This window comes from Spinacia oleracea, chromosome 1 (assembly GCF_020520425.1).
Source record: "Spinacia oleracea cultivar Varoflay chromosome 1, BTI_SOV_V1, whole genome shotgun sequence".
Lineage (NCBI taxonomy): Eukaryota > Viridiplantae > Streptophyta > Magnoliopsida > Caryophyllales > Amaranthaceae > Spinacia > Spinacia oleracea.
In genome coordinates, this window is record NC_079487.1 from 38709707 (window position 1) to 38718506 (window position 8800).

At 37.8% G+C, this 8800-nt stretch overlaps 1 long non-coding RNA gene across 3 annotated transcripts; it reads right to left on the reverse strand.

Moving 5' to 3' along the window:
- Positions 1-2164: 2164 nt before the first annotated feature.
- LOC130465828 (uncharacterized) lies at positions 2165-6355 on the reverse strand. 3 transcript variants are annotated; one of them, XR_008925841.1, is made up of 8 exons: positions 6056-6355; positions 4923-4977; positions 4722-4820; positions 4476-4581; positions 3747-3885; positions 3601-3642; positions 3449-3487; positions 2165-2443 (listed from the first exon to the last, which is right to left on the reverse strand). It is a non-coding gene; the product is annotated as an uncharacterized lncRNA (long non-coding RNA). The 3 variants fall into 3 exon arrangements; XR_008925842.1 differs by adding an exon at positions 5808-5889 and having other exon boundaries at positions 2165-3487; XR_008925840.1 differs by having other exon boundaries at positions 2165-3487.
- Between the last annotated feature and the right edge of the window lie 2445 nt (positions 6356-8800).

The following is an 8800-nucleotide window of genomic DNA, read 5'->3' on the forward strand; positions in this document are numbered from 1 at the left end:
GTGAGAAATTGGTCTTTTTAGACCCGTTTCATGGTGATTTAGGCCACTACACGAGCCCGGGGAAGTTCGGGACTATTATCGTCGACTTTCGGGAGCCTTAGATGCTTATGGTTGAGCCCCGGAAGTTAGACTCAGTGATATGGGCGAAGGATGTTGATGATTGCAAATCGCCCTATGAGCTGAGGGCGAAACGCGAAGATCGGGCGGAAATAAAAGGGATTTAAAGTCTTCTGTGCGCGCCCGATCGGGCGCACTTCGCCCGGTCCGGATCGGGCGGCCATCTGGGTGCAGCTGTGAACCTTTCGCAAACCGCCCGATCGGGCGGAATTTGGCCCGATCGGGCGGACTATCGAGCACATCTCCCGATCGGGCGACGCCAACCTCTGATGCTGATAGGACGTTTTTTCCGTCGTTGATAGAAAACAACCTATGCAAACAATATTTATAAAACCACTCAACTACCGGCTAGCGGTAAGCAAAGGGATCGTCCCAAAGAAACGGTGGTTATTGAGTTTGAAAGTCAATCTAGTTCGAACAAGGATTTGGTTTTGAATTGTCACTTTTAAGAATCTAAAACTAAGAATTATGCAAAAATTGAATCAAGAAAGGGAAACGTTAGGGAGTCGGGGATAGGCTAGGGGAACCGGGGGAAATGAAATCAACTATCTAGCAATGGTGATCATGCAACGAAATGGTGATTAGGCAAATGGTATCTAAAGACGAACCCGCCACCTCTCGGATAGGGAACGCTAAGCGTCTAATCCACGGAAGAGCTTTTGCCTAATCCTAGATTAAACTAACTAGCATATAATAGGCACCGCCATTTGATCACACAAGATAGGCCCACAATCTCTCGCCAAACCTATCCTGTGGTTCCACGTAAACCCAATCGAATAGCATTTGCAACTACCACTCAACTAGCATGGATATCCTATCATCAAATCATATTTAATCACATCAATCAACCAACAATCAATCAACAATTTCCCCTAATTAAGCCCCTATATTCTCCCCTTTCCCTAACCTAATTCTACTCACTAATCATTCTAGAAATCAAGAAATCCATTAATTCTAAGCTGCAAGCATGAAATTGAAGGAGTAGGAGAAGAGAATTAAGAGTTCAATTGCACAATCAAATCACAAATTGAATATCAAAGTAACTTCAATCAATGAAATCAAGAATTCAAAAAATTAAGGAATTGAAGAACAATCAACAACAAAGCAAGAGCAAGAATTAAGAAACTAAGAATTAAATTGCAAGAAAAAGAGAAGAGTTGAAGGAATTACAGATTTGAAGCTTGAAATCAATGAGTTTCTCTCTCTAGAACACTAGCTTGAAGAGAAAAATATCTAAAACTTCCTAAATTCTATTTCTGAAATTAATTGTTAATCAAAATAAAGAAAATTCTATTTATACTAAACCCCAAAAATAAGAGATTTAAACTCGAAAACTGAATCCCGCGCAGCCGTGCGAACGGGCATACCCAGCTGCGATCGCACCTGTGCGATCGTGTTGTGATTCCATGCGAACGAGCTCAGCGATGATTCTCCTCCTTCGATCTGTGCGATCGTGCTCAGCAACCGTGTGATCGCACGGTTCTGACTTGGCCAATTCTTCATAAATCCTCATGGGCTCGCACAGGAATTCAGTGCGAGCCCACCGAAATTCCGTGCGAGCACTACTACAAAAATGGGCAAAGAGACCCGTCCAAAATGGCCTAAGAGACCCCATTTAAGGTGGTCTCTAGGTGGGGGGGTCTCTTTATAAAAGAGACCCCCTCAAGAAGAGGGGTCTGTTTGTTAAAAACAAGAGACCCGTTATTAAAGAAAAGGGGTCTGAATATGTTTACCATACAAAAATAATATAGAAGGAGAAGAGACCCCTTATTAGAGAAATGAGGTATGTTTGTAAAAAAAATCAGACCCCATATTTAACATAGAGGGTCTCTTTGAATTTATTAATATTATTTTATCCAACAAACTTAGACCCCATATGTTAGATAGGGGGTCTCTTTGAATATTTTACTATTATTTATTATTATACTCGAGAGACCCCTTTTTATAAATAACGGGTCTCTTTTCATTTATTTTTATTAAAAAAAAATTCAGCTTAAACCATATTTCGGCCTAACAAATCTGCATTTAACCAATTTCGTAATTCTAAAATACTCTGTAATTCTTACAATTACCAAAACAAACAAAAATATTTCCTGCTTTACATCGATTGTAGTCTCAAAAAACATAAAAATAACAAAGGCTCAAAAGAGTCTACGTAACTTTGACAAAATTAAACAATAAAATTGACAACAATACTTATTACTTATTATCAATGTGGGCACAAGCATATGCTCAACTATCCACCAGAAGTCCAGAACCCCTCCTTGGCTCCTTCCATCAAACTTTGTTCCATCAGCTAATGTCCTCCTTTGTTCTTTTTTCATCTCTGCAACAATCACATGTAGACAAGAAAATGCAGTAAATTAAAAGCATGGGAAGTTTGTATTCTTTATATTTTAGTATGGCATAGAAAAAACTCATTAGTCATGAAAATGAAAATGGAAAGTGCATCAGATAAATTTTCAAGAATGCGACACACACACAGGAAACAATCAATCAGGATAGTAACTATATGTTATTACCAACTAGCTTTTGGATAATTTAAAATCTCACAGTCGAACACAGAAGTTTTCACCACTTACTGGAATATGATCACCTCTCATAGCTCAAAAAATCAGTATTTCTCTTGTTTAACAAAATAATATGAATGGTAGCATCAAGTTAACCCTTTGGAATCCAACGTAAAACTCTGATTGACTTGATACCACACAACCACACTCCACACAGATATCCTACCAAAAATGGGAATTTCTGCACTACTCCTTCAGCCTGCAGTAACAAATCAATAAAGGGTATGATTCATGAACCACCCCCTGTTTCCCTTCTCTTTAGGATCAACCATGAATAAATCAAGAATATAAATATCAAATAGAGCTTTGGCATTAGGAGTCTTCAACACCAGGTCATAGATACATTTTATGTACTGTAATTGACTGATATTTTCAGAATGTAAGGAGTGTAATGCTACATAATCTAGAACTCCTATTAAAGATACCCTCATGCCAGGTCATACTACTTGGCTACCCATAATCAACATAATAACTAATTGGACGACATGTCACATCCCTAGATCACGTGCATAGTACAAAAACAAGGAACATTACTAGTATACAAGATAACATACCCTCCTGTGGCTAATTTGTGACAAGCATAACGAAAACAGATTCGAACTCCAATCAGAAACATTAAAATGTATAATCTCTCAATTGTTTACTGTTGGAATCATTTGTTTTCATCACATTGGGATTGTATTGAGTGCATGGAAATCCTCTACTATTTTGCACATTAATATTCCCATGGATAACCAGAGAAAGGAAGGGAAGCGGAATACCTTAGAAGGTTCACTTCTTGCTCCAACTACCATATGAGCCTAATCACATTTCAAAACGGAAAAAAAATTAGTAGATGACTAGAATATAGATGAAGAAAAATTTATCAATAATTTCAAATTTCAAATTGATAAAAAAAAAACCCGTCACTAACCTGGATTTTCTCTGTAGACGTGTTACCTAGAGCAATCGAATGCTGCAAAATTCAAACCTAATAAGTAAATAACACAATCAACTAAAATTTCAAGTACAGAATTACAGATAGAAAAATGTAACGCAACCCAGTAGTTTCCAGTTGACCTGAACGACAAGGAGTCATGTAAAATGATCTGCAAGCCTCTATACGGTTCTCAGAAGGTTGACTGTGGATTTTACTTATACACCTTAGTCCTTTATTGTCTTCTTTAAAACTCTTCTACTAGGCCGCCTAATCAATAACCTGAAGGAAACAACAATTGAAATCTCTTAATCTTCCTGTTTTTCATAGAATGCCACACAACATGATATTAACAAAAACAACACAAAAGAACAAGGAGAAGTGGAAGACAAAGTACAAAACATGAATCACTTAAGCATAGTTGCAAATTTTTCTAGCCTACTTGACTAACTTTTGGGGTAATGTTGTAAAAATTTAATGTAATATTATTCTTAGATATAATGATTTGTAGCTAGAATTGTTCATATGCCTTAAAATCTCTGCAAATCATAGTATTGGATATTTAAAATCTTAATTAGTTCTTGGCCTACAGAATACCGCATCATTAAGACAAGAAATATCAATTTAGTTCAGCCAAAATCAAGTTAATTAAAAGAGTGGGACCAAAACCATCAACACATTTGGTTTAATGCCAAAATCAACCAACAAGAGTTAGAGAAAATTAGTTGAAAAGAAGCTAACATTGATTGTTCCTAGGTACTGAGGGAGGTAAATTCACTTGGATGTCGTGATGAGAGCTTGTAGGATATGAGGCCGAAATTGATTGTTCCTAGGTACAGAGGGAGGTATAGTCCTAGGTACAGAAGTCAAACCTATCATAGGAGACATCATATCAAGGCCACCGCCTCCAGGAGTTGTCGGTTACCCACCAAGAGTACCAAGAAATACGATACAGAGCTTGGTGTCGTGGGCTGCGTACTAGGAGTTATGGAAAGTACGGACATAGAGCATTACATGAAAAGAGAATACTTATCAGTTACATGTTTAAAGAAAAAAAGATAAAGACACATTAATTTTTATGTTAAAAAAGACACCAAAGTGAACGGATAGCCGATTACCATCTCTAGGGGCCTCAAGATCATTATAATTGCCACCAGGAGTTGAAGCCCAGCCTACTGGAGTAGGGGCATCATATGTTCTCGAGGAGGACTTCCAGGCTGAAAAAAACATCAACCGTGTCAATCACATTTCAAGAGAAAGAATTCAAATATATAGACATGATTTCATATTCACCCAAAGAAAATGACATAATTTCATACCCGATATTGCGGACTTGATCCCCAAGAAGCAGGATTTGCATCCTCCCAGTTTTCCCTGGAATTACAAGATCCCGGATACATTTAGTCACAAGAAAAGATGTACGTAAACTAAAAGAAAAGGGTGAAGTTCAAATTATGGACTGTGTGCCAGTGACTGTTCATTATTCCCCTAAAGCTAGCGGCACCAGGTGGAACTGAATGTCTAAATATGAAAACAAAGAAGGAAGCGGAGAGAGACCGAGACCAAAAGGAATTTCATCTGATTTATATGTTGGAAAATGCACTAAATAAACCTTCAAAAATAGGAAGTATAAATGTATTGATTGCAATAAAAATGTGATGAGAGCGGCTGCCGTGATGAGAGCTTGCATTATATTTTAGATAAATTCACCTGATATGATGTCTTCTATGATAGGTTTGATATGTGATATGGCCAACTTCATCATTCAGTAAGCAGTTCAAAATGTTCTTGATTGATGGCAATCATATATTCAAGTCAACACCAAACGGAGATGTAGTTCTACCACCACAAAATCTAGATAGTTTAATAGCTTAATGTTCAATTATAAGTAGACTTGCATCTAATTTGATGGAGGCAATGTAAGCAAGATATTCAATCCACTTTAACATTTGGATCATAATAGATTAGCCAACTAAACTGCTTTAAAACTAATTTTGTATAGGACCAAGAACCCCCTTTTCCAGCCAAGGAGGAAGCCTCTTTAGAACAATTTCGGTATTGTTACAAAAAAACATCATAATTCAAAGAAAAGTCATGAAATTAAATCCAAAACTTGACAATGAGGACAATCAAATCGCAACATCACTTCTAGTATAAGGTATGAGACCAATACTGAAATCTGGGGTGAGGTCAGTTCCTGTTACCTTAATTTACACCTTGAAACATTTAAAGCAATCTCAAATCCTAATGCCGCTCAAATACTCCCGAAGATCTATCCTCCAAACCCTAATCTCACAACATATAACCATACAAGTAAAACAAAACCAAAAATCCGCTAAATCCATAACAAATAAGAAAAACCAACAAATTTCAGCAAAATTAACATGAAGTTCAAATGAAATCAACAAAAAAAAATCACAAAATCAAATATTCAAGCTAAAAAATTACAGACCTTGAAAGTGGCGAGAGCGATAAAAGCGAGGTCGAGAATGAGTTGATGCCATAGGTTCGTCTGGTTCAGATCTGCACTTATATTGTACCATTGTGGATGCTCTCTTCTGACTGCTTCCAATTACAGAGGCGTCGACATCGTCGCTTCTGAGTGTTTCTCAGATTGAGAGGGGCAGCCAGTGCAGATTGCGGAGAAAGAGGGATAAAGGTAAAGCTCGTGAGTCGTGATATTATTTTAAAATGAAACAAAAAAGAAACAGATCCGGTAACGAAAGAAGAGGTCTCTCCTTTTCTCCTATTGTCATCTCTTTGTAGCCCCACCGTGTAGAAGAGACCCGTTAACTCAAATACAAGGTCTCATATTACTTTTTCTCAATTTTTCGTTTAAAAAATGTGGGCCCCATGATACAATAGAGACCCGTTATTTCAAACAAGCTAGGGATCTCGTGTTTCTTTTACATTATTTTTCCAGCCAAAATTATGGGCCATTTGAGTCATTAGAGACCCGTTATCTCTAATATTAGATCTTTTATATTAAAGAGACCCGTTATCTCAACCAATGGGTCTTTCTGTAAGGGTCTCTTTGCCCATTTTTGTAGTAGTGGAGCGGGCTCCTCTGTGGTGCGATCGTACAAAATCACTCATAATTCCTGCATCGATTTTCCAAATTTGTGCGAACGAGCTCTTCTTCTGGTGCGGTCGCACAAATTCCCATATAGTTCCTACATCGATTCTCCGAATTCGTGCGAACACACACTCCTGGGGGCATGAGCACACGAACCTGCTTGACTTTAGAGGAAACTTTGCTGACCCGTGCGAACGCACATAAATTTTGTGCGATCGCACGGGCTCTGTTCGAGCAATTCTCAGCCATTTTCCATCATTTTCAACATTTTTACCTGAAAAGTAGATAGATGGAATAAGGGGATAAAAATGCAACAAAACTATACAAAACTATCAAAAAGCTTAATAAAATTCTACAAAATCCTAGGCCTAGAGCGACATAAATGCCGCTCATCAGATGCTTATGCGCGTTTTCTAATTCCGGTTTTTGGGCTTTATTTTGGGCAAACTATATATACTAAGCCCTATTATTTTTAGAGACATCTTCTTTTCATTCTACTTTTTAGCACTTAGTTTAATTTAGTTTCTCTCTAATTTGTTCAACACTTAGTTTTTATTTCCAATCAAAAATTCAAGCTTTATTATTTCATTATCCTTTAATTAGGTATTACTCTTTACTTTAATTTATTTTATCGCTTTAATCATGTTTTCTATTATATTAATCGCTTTGTTATTTGTTATCATGAGTGAGTAGTTTAATTTCTAGGGTTTAGAGGATCCATGAATGCATGATTGGGATTATAAGTGGACTTGATTATTGATTGGTTGATTATAATTTCTATAGCTTATTATTATTGCTCGTCAATTCTGTTCGGCTGGACTAATTTGATTTGAGTTCGATTAACCTTAGATTATGCGTCGAGAGGTATAAATCTGATGTTTTTGTTCTGTGGCTATTAGACAGGAATTGTAATTAGTACATAGCAAGAGCCTGCTAGTTATAATTGCCTAAGGAATTCATAAGATACGAGAGATGCATGTTTTCCTAGTTATGATTGTTAATTGATTGTTGTTGTTCGTTGTCCGATCCCGGTCTGCATTTGTGGTGAACCGCTTCCCTAGATTCCTTTATCATTGATATTTTCTATTTTAATTATTGCCTTAGTTTAATCTACAAACCAATTCAAACCCTTTTGATACCAATAGTCTAGATTAGTTAATTAGTAATAGAAAGAACACTGTTTCCCTACGGATTCGATCCTGACTTCCCTTTGCTACCTAGCTAGTGAACTTAGGTTATTTTTTATTAGGTGATACGACTTTAGCCTGTCAAATTTTGGCGCCGTTGCCGGGGCAACGGTTTTATTTTCTGTTATTAATTGTTATTTCTAGATTATTGTTTGTTACTTCTCAAGGAACTCCCGTTCCTTGAGATCGGATCTCACGACTGTTTTCCAGTTTTGCTTGTTTATGCCCAGGACTGTCCATACCAGCGATTTGACTTCGTTCGATCCTGAACCTGAAAGGACCTTTTGTAGATGACGTAGATTCGTTTGAACAGTTGAGAGACTATTCGGACTCTGAATCCGACCATCTGATTGGCAATCTATTCCATCGGATTCAGAGATGGGTGACCAAACACCACCACCACCACCCCCACCTGCGCCAAGGCTTACAGACTATTCTAAGCCAAGTCTGTCTGCGCTTCCCAAGGCGATCATGCCTTCTACTGCGGTCGAGAATTTCAAGATTGAACCCCAGCTGATAAATATGATTGTGAGACACCAATTCGGTGGGGAAAAGGGTGAAGACCCTAATCTCCATATTCAGTCTTTCATTCAATATTGTGCTACTGTTAAGCAGAAGAATCTAACACCAGAGCAGACTAGGGAGATGCTCTTTCCATTTTCATTGAGTGGGAAGGCAAAGCTATGGATTAATAGTCTCAACCGCGCAGCTATGAAAATCACCGATTGGGATTCTTTGGCTCTTGCTTTCTATGTGAAATACTTCCCACCTGAGAAGACGGCTCGTCTGAGGGGAGAGATAATTTCCATTACCAAACGAGCAGACGAGAGCTTATTTGAATTCTGGGAAAGGTTCAAGGATCTGCAGAGAGAGTGCCCACACCATGGTATGGATGACTGGTTCTTGATCCAACAATTTTACAACGGTCTGGGTA